Source organism: Zeus faber, assembly GCF_960531495.2.
Source record: "Zeus faber genome assembly, chromosome: 2".
NCBI classification, from domain to species: Eukaryota; Metazoa; Chordata; class Actinopteri; order Zeiformes; family Zeidae; genus Zeus; species Zeus faber.
In genome coordinates, this window is record NC_137189.1 from 20,972,415 (window position 1) to 20,987,605 (window position 15,191).

General features: G+C 41.0%; 1 protein-coding gene across 6 annotated transcripts in view; it reads right to left on the minus strand.

The window, feature by feature from the left end:
- Positions 1-6,636, minus strand: part of dtnba (dystrobrevin, beta a) — a 29,242-nt gene extending 22,606 nt beyond the window's left edge. For 5 of the 6 annotated variants that reach the window (XR_013844753.1, XR_013844754.1, XM_080024088.1 and 2 more), the window contains exons 1-2: positions 3,610-3,771; positions 787-838 (exon numbers count right to left, since the gene is read on the minus strand). The gene's annotated coding sequence lies outside the window, so the exon portion shown is untranslated. Of the gene's footprint in view, positions 1-786; positions 839-3,609; positions 3,772-6,389 lie in introns of those variants that run through there. The other variant, XM_080024087.1, reaches the window with a different exon arrangement.
- Between the last annotated feature and the right edge of the window lie 8,555 nt (positions 6,637-15,191).

Below are 15,191 nucleotides of genomic sequence, written 5' to 3' on the forward strand. Positions count from 1 at the left end.
GACACAGCCTCAGAGGCATGTGCTCATGTCTCTGGACAATCGCCTGAGAGTTGAGCAACTGTTGGTGACTGATTGACGGCTGTTTATAGACCTCTGGTGGTAAAAAGCACCTGCCCTTAAAGAGCCCTGCTACAGGGAGGCCAAAAATAGAGAAAGAGAGAGGGAGAGAGAGAAGCAGAGGGAGCGAGGGCAGATAGGTTGGTGGAGGCTCCCGGTAGCACCGCGGTGTTCTATTAAGACGTTTGCCGAGCAATTGGGAAAACAAACGCACAACCAGCAGTAACAGCCGCTCAACACACAAAGTCCTACTACATAGTGGGCGGGAGGCTCACGTTGATTCTCTGAGAGATGCCACTAGCCTGAGGTTGTCTTAAAATAAAGGTTTTAATATACCAAACTAAATGAATATGGGCTGAGGTTCTACCAATGAATCCATCACAAGACAAAGAAAAAGTGTGTGTGAGTGTGTGTGTGTGTGTGTGTGTGTGTGTGTGTGTGTGTGTGTGTGTGTGTGTGTGTGTGTGTGTGTGTGTGCGTGCGTGTGTGTCTGTGAATTCTGAGTGAGTGCATGTTTGCATGTCTTTAAGTAGGTATGTGTGTGTGCATGTGACAGGGTGTGTGTGTGTGTGTGTGTGTGTGTGTGTGTGTGTGACAGTGTGTGTGTGTGTTTGTGTGTGTGTGTGTATGTGTATGTGTGTGTGTGTGTGTGTGTGTGTGTGTGTGTGTGTGTGTGTGTGTGTGTGTGTGTGTGTGTGTGTGTGTGTGTGTGTGTGTGTGAGGTCTTACCTCTCTGTGTTTGGGGGGTTGCAGGGGACAGATGAGCCACGATAAAGGACGTCTAGTGAATAGAGACAGAGAAGAAGAAAGACTGGTTGACTGGTTCTTTTCAGACTATTGTAGACAGACATGTTCAGGGGGGTGGTAGCTCAGGTGGTAGCGCTGGTCATCTAGTAATCTAAAGGTTGCTGGTTCGATCCCAGGCTCCTCCTGCTAGCATGCTGTAGTGTCCTTGAGCAAGACACTTAACTCCTAATTGCTCCTGATGGCTGCGTCCGTCGGTATTTGAATAATTGTAAGTTGCTTTGGATAAAAGCGTCTGCTAAATGCAATGCAATGCAATGCAATGAAAGATCAGACCCTGCAGAAGGACTGGGCTAGTCATCATAGGGAAATACGTGGAAAATGTATATACATATACTATACAGTTTATAGATATATATATCATCCTCAAGCATTTGACGTTAGACAGTGATTTTATGAAGAATAAAAAAAAAAAAAATTCTTAGCCTACGAAGCCTACGAAAAATACCAAAAGGTTGCAGAGGGGTCGGGGTAAGGAGGGTGCGTGTCTGCCGTATGACACACCCACTGGTTAGGTGGGTGTGTCAAGGTTAACGGTTCGGAAAAGTTGAAAAATAAGTGAGGTTTCACAATTGGTCTGATTTAGATTTTATTTTTTTTATAATTTGTGACATAGAGAGCCACTAAGAGTAATAATCCATCCATCCGCCCTGCACACGTTGCGCTGATTTTCAACCAGTAGACGGCGCTAAGCCTCACTTACCATCCGTAAAGAATATCTGACAAGAAACATTAATATTTTGACCAGGATTGATGTGTTCAAGTTCAAGTTGTGTCACGTATTTCAGTTTACAGCTCAAAACATTGAAAAACACAAACCCTCTTCGGCCTAAAACATCCCGTCATTTTAGATATGTTTCAAACGTATTCTGAATTTAAAAGTCATATCTGGTTCATTTAAACCACACAATTTAGATTTTGACACCTCAAAACTGAGCCTGATGAACGTCAACACAGAACCTATAGCATCTAAATCCAAATCCACTGTGAAATCCCAAACAAATCTGATGAGCCAAGACAACCCAAAAACATAAAATACAGTGAATTAATTGAAACAAATTGTAAAAATACATCATTTTCTCTATAACCAATCAGTTGACAAAATAAATAAAAAATGAATTTATTTTATCATTTGCTGGCACTTTTCACACTTTTTCAAAATGTTTAGGCCTGGCATTTAATCATTTTGTATCTTCATTTAATCATTTTATATCTTCATTTAATCATTGTATATCTTAATTTAATCATTTTATATCTTAATTTAATCATTTTTCATCTTCATTTAATCATTTTCAATTTTCTACATCTCTGGACAATGAGAGGAGTGAAAGGCCTGAGCAGAATCTGATGCATAAAATCATCACTGTTCCCATTTCTATAATCATAAATCCATTCAGGGGAGGTGAAGGAATGTCACACACTGTCTGGTATTTTGCTGTTTGAGGTTATAACGGTAACTTTCCCATGTAACAACCATGGTTTCCCTGAAGACAGCCTTTCCTTTCACACAGTCGACTTTTCCGACGAGTGGAAAGTTGACTCACTGGGCGACGGAACTATTTGTGTTCATTTGTAAAATATTGTTTATCTTTTAAAGTGACAATCCATAAAATTCAGGACCCAACCCCAACTCTGGCACAGGGTGCTTTTCTATCAGTGGCAAATACCTTGACTTTATAAAGAGGGTGGCCAAATAATACTGAATTATATTAATATTTTAGCTTTGTCACATTTTTGACAAGCACAGATCCTCTAGCGTAACATGACAAGAGTCAAATATCTCAATTAAAATATGCGCGCTGCCTGTTCAGCCACAGAAAAGTATTGACAGATTCAGTGAGATGCCACTGTGTCTGTGATTGTAAACACAATCAACCCTCCCCACGAGGGGAGCCTCTGGTGGAAAATGGCCCCCAGCAGGAGTGTCACTCAGCGGTTTTCCGTGTTAAATAATGTTGAGCGCACATGCCACGTAATTACTGTAGCATTCAGACAGGTAGGGAACGTTTGGAAGAGTGGAAAAGAGGGTGAGGAATTGGTCTTATTAAATCAAATGCCCACTACAGTTTAATAAGTCCATTAAGGCCATTGTACCTGCTGCACACCTCGGGGTGCCACAGCTGCAAGGGCCACATTGTGACCCATTTACAAAAACACACACACACACACACACACACACACACACACACACACACACATATCCACACACAAAAACTTTTTTTTTTTACTCCTGTCACTATATGGGAGCCCTTTGTTTCCCAGCGAGAGAGTGTATGGATGTGTGTGTGTGTGTGTGTGTGTGTGTGTGTGTGTGTGTGTTTGTGTGTGGGGAGATGGGTTTCACATCGACGCAGTGCAGACCACCCAAAGAGACCACCTTCCCCCCTTATGTCCCCCCTTTTCACACCAACATACACTCACAACCACACACACACACACACACACACACACCTTACACTTTCCCCACACACTCACCACCTCACACCAACCAAGCTTATTCAGGCACAACACTTGTGACCTCGCAGATTACAACAAACAGACACCAATGGAACACAAACGTTGATGTGTTTTCACAAAGCGACGGGGCACGCACACACCTGTCATCCCGCGTTCCGTCGCCGCGGATGTACCGCCACTCGCTCGGCCTTAAACGGCAGAATATCAACACCACGGCAACTCTGAAACGAGGGCCTTGCGCACTGACACCTGACGTGAAGCACATACCAATAAACACCTCAACACACTCACCAGCGTCAGGGCCGATTATCTCAGAGACAAAAAGTACGGGACGACCGCCTCGCCGAATGGAAGAGACCAGAATAGAGAGAGAAAGAGAGAGAGAGAGAGAGGGTGGGGATATGGCGATCCCCCAGATACTGACAGGCACAAACGGTCGAGGAGTCAGGCAGACGAAGGGACACTCAAGAGGGGCAACCAGGGGCGTTTACCACTCACTGTACCACACACGCAAATTCCCTCACACACACACACACGCACACACACACACACACACACACACACACACGCTCTCAGACACATCATGCTTTGACAACATGACCACTTGCAGCTGTTGCCTATTCTCATCTTGTGCCATGACAGGGCCAGAGTCCCATCGTCTGTGCATGTGTGTGTGTGTGTGTGTGTGTGTGTGTGTGTGTGTGTCTGTGTTAAAGATGATATATGCATGGTAACTTTATACACCAGGCATGTTTGGGATACCTCTGAGCAGCTTTTTTCATCGCAGCGACATTACAGTAAGCTCAGAAATGGGGTGGGTTAGGCGAGCTATACCTATAAACACCTAATTCTATTAAAACATACATGATTACAGCTGGATGATGTATCAATATTATAATAATACATTTTTATTTGCATAGCACTTTTCGAGGTACCCAAAGACACTGTTGAAAATCAAAGACACTCATGATTTGATTTTTTGAGGTTATTAGTTTATGTTATGTTGCTTTTTCCCCTGGTCCTAAAAGTTGTATTATAGAAATTTGATCCCATTCTCTGGCCACAGTTGAGTGTTCTGAATGAGTGAGTTCAATCGAATTCCTTAGTTTACATAAAATATTGTAAAGAAAATACTGATATTCATCCCAAAATGTTCACTGCATTACAGATATCAAAATAAAACAAATTAAACGGTGAACCAGATATAGGCAGGTTTTTTTTTGTTTTTTGTTTTAAACAAGACGTATATAAAATCCACTCAGGCCTTATTATTTTCCAAAGGAAATTGGCTTTCCACAGTGCGTCTTTGATCAGGTTGGGCTAAACCCCAACACCCTCTTCCTGGTTCTGCTCTTTGACCTCCCACCCCCGGGACGGCCCCAGGTTGGCGTACAGACAGCCTGGCTAACCCATGTCGACCCAGAAAGGTCTGCTGGAAGGTATAAACAGCAGCCACAAATCTCTGGTTACACACACACGCACAAGTTCAAGTCGGAGAAGGCTGTACGCGGAAATTTTGCGGAAGACAAAAAGAAGAAGAGGAACCACAGCAAGAAACGAAAGTACAGACAAAGCGAAAGAGTCGGTCGGCTTTTTTGGCGCTGTCGTGGTGGCGTGACGGAGGGGCCCCGATTTTCAGGAAGCGTTGGGAATAATTCCCACGCAGATTAAAGAAACACATTTTCAATCCATTTCTGTTTACACGTTTCGATGTAGTGGGGATTGTAAAATGTACACGGGGACACGTGGGATCCACGACGCAACATGTTTTTTTGACACAACTGCACCACGAACGCATCATTAAGAAACAAATTACATCTGCGTTTTATACCATGCATAGGAACGACTGCCTTTGATCACCGAAGCGGTTAAAAGTAAATAGTGGTCGCATCTACAATTCAGATCACCTCAAAAACAGTGACTCAGGGCAGGGCCTCCCCTTCTGATTTAGCCGGGAATAATGATTGTCCTCCAAAAGATTCTATTCTTAAGAACTCCCTTTGGAGAGACGTTAAGGCTGAAAAGCTTCAACAAGGTTTTGTGTGTGTGTGTGTGTGTGTGTGTGTGTGTGTGTGTGTGTGTGTGTGTGTGTGTGTGAGAATGTGTGTGTGTGTGTGGGGGGGGGACTTCATAATTAAATGCAAAATACATTGTCGTATTCATATACATAGTGGGCTCTTTGGCCAGTGCCGAAGTGGTTATAAATAAAAGGTAAAATCAAATCAAATCAAATAAATACATTTTAAAAAAAGGAGAAAAATAAAAAGGGGAACTACAATTTCCACAGCAGTCCAGAGAGCTTGGTTCGCAACATAAATAAATAAAAAAGAAAGAATAAAAGTCACTCTCCCGAGAGCTACAGACAGGGGCGGGAGAGCCGCGCGTCCTCCTCGTCAGACGTAAACATCCCCACGCCACCCCCACCACCCCCACCCCCACCACCACCACCACCCCACCCGCGCGTGCCACCGGAAAACAATTACAACGGCACAGTCTTTTAGGTGGAGGAGGGGGAGGGCGTACGTGCCCTCCCACGCTCGCCGGGTCGCCGTCGCTTCGTGTGGAAATCGTGTTTTCTAGTTTCAGCGGACGAGTCTCGGCCATATCTCCATGTATTTGTAACCCTTTAATTCATATCCAACGGTTTCACGAGGAACGCTCCGGCTCCACCGCCTCGAACGGATCAAAAAAAAAAAAAAAAAAAAAAAAATCTCGACGCGTCCCTCAAACCTCAAAAGAGAGAAAATCACGGAGCAAACCAAGGCGGGAGCCGCGCGGGGAAAGTCCGCGCGTGTGTTTCCACGGGGCGGCGTTGAGTCGGAGCCGTTACGAGCCGCGGTGACGTCTGAGCGGCCATATTGCAGAAAAGCTTTAACCCGCTGTTCACCTTGTTAACTTCGTTCCCCCCCAGCCCCCCACACAACACGACGCGTCCACCGCGAACCCCTCGGCGCCCGACGCAGTCCCGGAGATCCACGAAGGCGCCCACGCGAGTTTAAAACGAGAGCAATTCTAACGTTCGTGTCGACGCGTTGTATGTTTCCCATAATAGGCGATGGCGTGCTACTCACCAGGGTTATTTTGGGGGGCAGGTATTCGTGGCAGATGCCCGAGAGCCGAGTTACGACGTCCTCGCTGCAGACCGTCCTCGCTCCACACCTCTTCGCTCCGGTCCCGAGTTCCGTGACACCCCCTCCCTGTCACAGCACCGCGGCCGTCCCGGTCCAGCCCTCCGTGGTGTCCGTGCCGGCGCTACCGTGCGGTGCGTGTAGCGTGTACTGTGCGCTTTTTGAAATAAAGTCACTCCTCCCCTTCCACGGGCCGGGGCCTGTGGACCTACTCGGAGGAAAAGCAGAATTTACTACCACCTTGACGAGATCAAATATCATGATGGTGTGCCCGAGTGGGATGGAGCTGATCTCTAGCCTATGGGGGAAGAAGTGGCCTCCCAACTTAACATAACAATTAGCTGCACAATAGAAAAAAGGGAACCCATATTGTTATTACTATTATGGGTCCAGCCTGCAAAAGTATCTGAAACACGACAACCGCAATATGCAGAGACACGGTTGAGGTCTCGTGAGAACCGGAACGTCTTGTTGTCAACATCGATTTACGTTTGGAGCAGGAATTGGTGGAAAAACGAAAAAGTAATTTGATTTGTTTCAGGAGCGGGCCTCTTTGGGACATCATCCGAAGTTACGCAAGTCCAAGCTTCGTCTCTCGGAACTCATTCGCGTCCAGCGGGTACGACACCCGGACAGACAACTTGAGCCACTGCTGCGTTTAAAGGGAACCCGGAAGACAGCAACTCGCGCTGCGTTTTACAAAACCCCGAAAACTATAAGCGTTCACAGAAGGCGTTTTCGCACCTTTGGAGGAACTGTCCCTTTCTTTTGTGACCGCACCGCATGATCCAGGAACGATCGTAATCGTTAAAACACCGTTCTTGAGGGACATTTTTAACTGAACAACACCAGAGGAACATTCAGTGACGTAAGTGCACGTTGATTGGTCCAGACGTAAGTCCACAATGATTGAAAAAAAGAAAAGAAAAAAAAAATACTTTATTTTAAGTAATCAGTTCATTATTTATACACATTTTGTTTTCAAAACATTAAATCTATGTAGAAAAAAAAAACAGGGTCCCTCCACTCAACCTCGCAGTGGACAAGGCGGACTCGGAGCGACTCTCAATCACCACAGGTTTTACTCAATGTGAACCGACCAAGCATTGACCGTCAGTAGTGGATAGAACATCCATCCTTAGAGGTTAGTCACTCATGTCAAAGAAAGTACCAAACAAATCTCAAAAAGCCTTGAAAAAAAATGATGCGGCATTAAATGTAAACTCAGTTACTCAGTTGTTAGTTAAAAATTTCTTTGCGTTTTTAGGACTAAAAGTATCTGGAACATGACAATCCCTGGACATGGTTGACATCTCATTAGAACCGGTGCATTTCAGGCATCTTGTGCACGTTTTTGCTACATCGATCTACATAATTATGTAGCAGGAATTAGCCCTGACGAATGAACCACAAATTGAATAACTTTGGTGTACCTTGATTAGTTTTGAAGCGAGGCGCTTTGTGACATCATGAATTGATGTTATATAAGTCTGCGGCCAGAGGGTTGCGCTGTGTTGACCATATAGTGGTTGCTCCGTGAGACGAGCAACCAGGAGACCAAAAAAATACATTTGACCAGAAGTAGCCAGACGTTCATGCATCGCCGAAAACACCAACGTTCAAAAATGTTTTCTGACATCATCATCCAATTTACTTTATATGTTCAGGTCGTGGCTATGAACATCCATTTGCACCATGCAAGCTACGTGGTGTAGAATCCATTCCTCTAATCCATTACTTACTAATCCATTATCCATTACTTACTTACTTCTTACAGTAGTGTTTTTAAACTGCGCATGTGTGTGAGTGTGTGTTGTATATCGCATTACCTGCTTGATGCCGGCAAGGCGTTTAATTTGATATTTTATTCTTTTACCCTTTTTGTAAATACAAATGCAGTCTGTTCCGTTTAACCCGGTGCCATGTACCTCCTGCGGCATTCGAGCCAGTTCTAACATGCAAACTGAAGGAACTCAAAACAGTCCAAAACATATTCAGTGTTTGTGTCCTCAGACATGGAGTTTGCTTGCAGCTCCAAAGCAACGGGTCCGAATCATGTCCGTTTTATTGTAGTCCCAAAAGTTTAAAAAGTTGATGAAATGTCTCTAAGGGACATGCAGTCTTTAGTCTGTTTGAATGGAACCGTGTTGTTGGGAACGTCCACACAGTGATTGCCTTCCACAGAGACACCGTGAGGGATCCAGGAACCATGGCCACCTTCTAATTTTTAAGATAAAGTTGTAACACGCAACAAGTATTTCCTTGTAGTAATTCTGCATGTCACCAGGACTCGGAAAACCCATGTCAACTCGTCATTACGTGAGCCGATGCTACGTTCATTGGAAACTCAGAAAATGTAATTTTCTGATGCTTTGTTCCATGGGAACTCGAAAATTTGTAACTGGTGTATTGCTGCCTGAAGCTATATTTATTATTATTATTATTATTATTATTATTATTATTATTATTATTATTATTATTATTATTATTCTAAGTGTTGTTGTTGTTATTACAACATAATTATTATTCATATGAATCTGTATTAATATGAACAACAATAAGATTAAATTGTGTGTGTATATATATATATATATATATATATACTGTATATACATATGAAAACTTGCGCAATCTCTTACTTTTGGCAAAATGCAAATTGTTAACACAGAGGTTTATTGTTTACCGTTAACTCAGTGAAATCTATTATTATTTGTAGTATTATTATTGATAATAATAATAAACAAACAAACAAGCATAAATAAACACATAAAAATATTTTTTTTATTTTGTCAAGTAGTCTGACGTTAAGGCAGAACATACCTTAAACAACCTTAAAGTCATCGTCCACAGGAATGACTGATTCTTATGTGGCATACTTTCAGTTTATTCCAGCAGTAGTAAGGTGCACATCAGTCTACCCCTCCACATCTTCATCGAACCAAACCCTGTGATCTGCGGTCATGATTATCCTCGGGAAATTGATCGCAAGGGATCTTTTTTATTCAGTTTAAGATAGGATACATCACGATAACCAAAATCAAAGAAAATATCTGACAATGATATGACAACATAAATATCATGTCACGCAGAGTTATAAATAAAGTTTATCTAGTTAACGTGATTGAGCTCGATACAATTAATGTGCTCATTCAGTCCCTCTCTCTCTCTCTCCCTCCCATCGCTCTCTCACAGACACACGTGCTACCGTATTTGGAAAGCCGTTGGGAAATTCAGCATTGTTGTGTGATCACCACACACGCATCCTGCACACACACAACCCTGACCTCACGCACCTCACTTAACGACCTACCTGTTTAAAGACCGTTCAGACTTACGACCAGCTCAGTCTGTATTGTACAATACAATATATACAATATATACACTATATATACTATATATACTAAATACACTATATATACTATAAATAATCTATACACTATATATACCATATATACTAGATATACTATATACACTATATAGTACACTATTCACACTATATGTAAATATATATTTATATATATTTACACTAATGGCCACGCCCCCTTACTGTGAAATAACACGGGTCCTCGCTTATCGACCAATTCACTTAACGGCCTGGTTGTAGGAATGTAACTCGGTCATTAAATGAGGAGTACCTGTATATATTTCTTTCTTTCATTCTTTGTGCAAGTGTCACAAAGCACAAAAATATATGCTGATAAAAACCATTTGGTTCATCGAGAAATAAAGTTGCAATGTGGATGCATTATCCGGCAGATGTGTATTTTATTCCCTGCCTAAATTTGCCTCCCCCCTCCTTTCTCAGACCATGTGAATATAAGATGGATGAAATTTTCAATGTCAAGTCAAAACAGCAGATAATATGAGCTGGTCACAGTGTTTGACCCCACAGTATCTGAAAAGAAAGCACACAGTGTCCCCGTTATACACAGGCGCTAATTGCGCATGGAGGGAGACAGGTCCTGATCTAGACCCGAGCTAAGGTGTCCTATGGACTCCTCGCCTCCTGTGATAAGCAGACTGTGCCGCGTAAGTATTTTACAAGGTAGAATTTATTTTCATTAGATCAACGCGAAAAATTAAAAAGGTTTTATAAAAACAAAAGAAAGCACTGACGCTTTGGAAAATTGCTGAAAGATAAGTTAAGACAAGATATTATAGTACTTTTTAGTACTGATCCCCCGTGTGGGAATTCAGGCATTGCAGCAGCTCAGTGGGCACATGAGATACAGAGTGAGAAGATAAAACACTTTACTCACAAGATATACATTCAAAGAAAAGGAAAAATAAGAATTAATGTACAGCTCAACAAGTAAAGTAGGAAAAAAGGGAGTAAAGTAATACGTGATAATAAGCACACACAAAGTGCTGCTTATGAATGATTAACTATGTAATATGCATTCATTTATTAAAGAAGTAGCACCTGCTCAGTGTTCCCACCTGCTACTCTCATTTGTACCTTTTAGACCGCTTGCCACCACCAACTGTCCACGTTCCCCCAAGATGTTGCTGTGTTTCACTGCCATCTGCTGTCCAGTATGATAAGAAAGAAAGAAGGAAAATGTGTGACCGCAGAGGTCGCTGTTGCGCATTTTGTGGAGGTGTGTTGTTGAGATCTATCTCTCTATCTCTCTATCTATCTATCTATCTATCTATCTATCTATCTATCTATCTATCTATCTATCTATCTATCTATCTGTCTATCTGTCTATCTGTCTATCTGTCTATCTGTCTATCTGTCTGTCTGTCTGTCTGTCTGTCTGTCTGTCTGTCTGTCTGTCTTTCTTTCTTTCTATCTATCATCTCCTACTGGACAGCAGATGGCCGTGAAACACAGCTACATCTTTGGGAAACGTGGACAGTTTGTGGTGGCAGGTGGTCTAAAAAGTACACGTGAGAGTAGAAGGTGGGAACACTGAACAGGTGCTATTCTTTAATAAATGAATGCATATTTCATAGCGTTTATAATCCTATTATCGAATTAATCTTTCATAAGCAGCGCTTTAATTAGCTTATTGTTACTTATTACTTTACTACCTTTTACTTACTTTACTTGTTGAGCTGTACATTAAATTCTTCTTTTTCCTTTTCTTTGAACGTATATCTTTTGAATATAGTGTTTTATCTTCTCACTCTGTATCTCATGTGCCTCACCGAGCTAACGCAACGCCTGAATTCCCACAAGGTGGCGATGAATAAAGTATTATAATATCTTGTCTTAACTTATCTTTCAAAAAATTTTCAATGTCAGTCCTTTGGTAGGGAAAAACATGTCTGGTTGGTGGTTCACCATGAAAGGTTTATCTACAGAGACATGTATTGCTTAAGAAGAAAAAAAAGATAAGCAATAGGATTAGGCCAATGCACAATACTATCTTTGTTAGCCTATGCAAACTTACTGTAGTATAGTCAGGTGTGGGCAACTTGAATAACATTCAACATTGTAGTAGGATCACATTTGACAGTAGCCTTATAACATAGGCCAATATTATAACTGGGACTTCTGATTAAATGATAGCTGCAAGGATAGAATTGCAAATGTATTATTAGGGGTTCAGCCTGCAGGGGTGAAACCCTATAGTTTTTGCTGGTATATTTGTTATTATTGATCTTTTTGGCATTTTTAGGGCGAAATGTATCTGAATCACAGATCATCAGTGATTGAGGCCAAGTTGGAACCAGGACGTTTCAGACATCATGTGGTTCAAGTTTAATCAATATCGATGTACATTTGGAGCAGAAATAAGTGAAAAAATGATTTACTTTATTTAACTGATTTGAAAACAAATTTACCGGAAGTTGAAGAACGCTGGCGTGACTTGATCCGTTTGAGGAGCTTTGTGATATTATCATCCAAAGGTATATGTCCAAGCTTCGTCTCTCGGAAATAATTTGCATCCTGCGACCTGCACCTTGTGGACTGCGAAGCGTTTGCTACGCGTAGACAGACAACCCGAGCCAATGCTGCGTTTAACAGAAAATAGGAAAACTGTAATTTGTGCTGTGTTTCACAAAACCCCAAAAATGATAATCGGTCACAGAAGGCATTTTTGCACTGCAGGAAGTTCTGAGAACCTTTAGAAGAACAGTCCCTTTCTTTTGTGTCCACACTGCATGATCCAGGAGCGATCGTAATTTTTTTGCTCCAACCCCAGGCCAGGGACTAAATGGCACAAGAGGAACATTCAGTAACGTAAGTGCACAGTGATTGTTGAACACGTAAGCCAATGAACCACCGTTAACCAACATACTTAAAAACATGTTTAAAACATTAACAATAACGGCCAAAAATAAGATGCTTAATCTCAAGTACACGTCTTTATTTATACACAATTTATTTCAAAAACATTGAATTTACATCAAATAAAACAGCACCCAACCTTGACATGGACATGCAGACATGCAGACTCTATGTGTTTTACGGAACCTCACAAACCTGTAATACATACAAACCTGTAATACGCTGCCTGCAGCTATTATTATTATTATTATTATTATTATTATTATTATCATTATTATTATTATTATTATTATTATTATTATTATTATTATTATTATTATTATTATTATTATTATATTTATTATTATTATTATTATTATTATTATTGTTGTTAGAGGTCCAGTCCCGAAGGGGCGGATAATCTATGGATGTCATGAATCCACCGCACTCACAGATAAGATGAATAAAGGTGTATTTGGGGCAGATCTGAAATGCCGTCATCCAAGTTTGATAAAGATCAGTCCATCATTGTGGAATAATTTAGCAAAAAACTGTGTATTTCATCATCACCACAACGCGTGTACATGGACAAATGGCAGTGCACACGGGTCACATGATAGCATTGCAGTCTAGTAATTGGTCAACAATCAGGACCTCACCAAGATGGTGGGACATGCAGATGTAACATGAGGTCACAACATTATGGATGTCATGGGTCCAAAGAACCCACAGCAAATCTGAATAAGATGTCTATTCGGTTACAACATAGCGTAGTACGAGTTTCATCCAGATCAGTGGTTCACTATTGTGGATAAAGTTTGTGGTCAACAATCGCTTACCAAGATGGCGCACAGTGCGAATGCGCAAGCTGACAAGAGTACACAGATGACGTGACAGATGAAGTCGTGATTGGACTTAACTAAAGCAATATAAGATATAAGAACTCTAAACCATACAAGTTACAAAGTCACAGGTATTATTTTATAACTATTAACCTTTGTTATGTTTGAAAAAAATAAAGTTAAAATACTACTGGAAGAAAATTGGACTAAACAAAGCACACCCTATTAATCTTCGTAAATATATACGCTTCTGAGGACAGCTGGCACACACCAGATTAAGTTCTACAAAAAAAAAACCCCAATCCCATCACTGTCAGAATTTATACACATTCTGGAGATATCCATGTAAACAAACTTTCTGAATTATAATTATGGGTAACAATAACCATAAGCAATTACATTATACAAGGAACATGTATTTATTGTGTATGTGTTTGAAATATTGCTAGCTGCAGCTATATTTATAATTATTATTATATATTTTTTTTCTTTGTATCATTTTTGGTGTATTAACTGTTTGATTACCCAATGGTAATTTCAAAACATTTCTATATTCTTGAGTATAGCCACGGAAAAAAAAAAATGTAAGCGAAACCAAAACAAAATATATTTTCCATCCTTGTTTGTAAGATACACGTTATTAACCAATCTTCAATGAAATTAAAACTGTTATTTCTCTAAAAGAATGTAATGACTAGGAGTGTCCATGACAATATCTTTATTGATTTCTTTCAGTAGTCAACCAGACGTGAATTAAGCCAACTACGTCACATACACAGACCGCTGAGACACCCCCCCCCCCCCCATCCCCACCCCCATGATCACGTTACCGTGGAAACAGGCTAACCGTGCACATCCTCCTCCTCCATAGACTGGAATTCACCCCCCCCACCACACATCATCAGCACCCCACCCCCTGCCTTCACACACAGATCTGTACACTATTTTACAGCTATAGTGACAGACACATGGGCAGTTTATTTAATGTAGGCGAGTGTATTTTTTTATATATAACATATCAAAGTATTTTTTTTATTCACATGTCCATTGTTTCTTAAAGGGGTTGTCTTTATTTGTAATTTGCTGGGGCTGAATGCCCCCCCACTATGAATTTCACTGTGCTGATGTTTGTTTTTAATTTACAGCAAATGTTCCAACTCATTATATACAGTGCGCATACAATAGCATTGCCTATCTGTAATGCATTCAATTAAAAATGTAAATGAAACTCCATCGACAAGATGTAACCCATCCGCTTATGTTCCATAAAATGCATAAACACTTGTATATCCCCTTCTTGATATAATACACATCTATCTATATTGGCTGAGATTTGTTGCCTCGGGTATATAGATAATGGGTTTCAGAGTCAAGACATTTTTCATTGGCTGTGACCTCTCCAAAATAAGAAGATATTTGGGAAACCATGTGCCAAAACACAGACGAGTGATGGTGGTGCAGGTGTCGCCACACACACTGACATTGAGTCAAAGCAGAATCCGTCAATGCTTCTGGAATGTTATTTCAGGTTTGCCACAATCATTAGCGACGTAAAAACTTCATCACGCTCAAATTTATGGCTCTTCCTGCTTTGTCAACTACATTTTGCTGTACTCACCAATACGGTTCAACATTTTTTTTAACACAATCACGTTTTTTTTCTAAATTGTTGAGGCTAGCGTT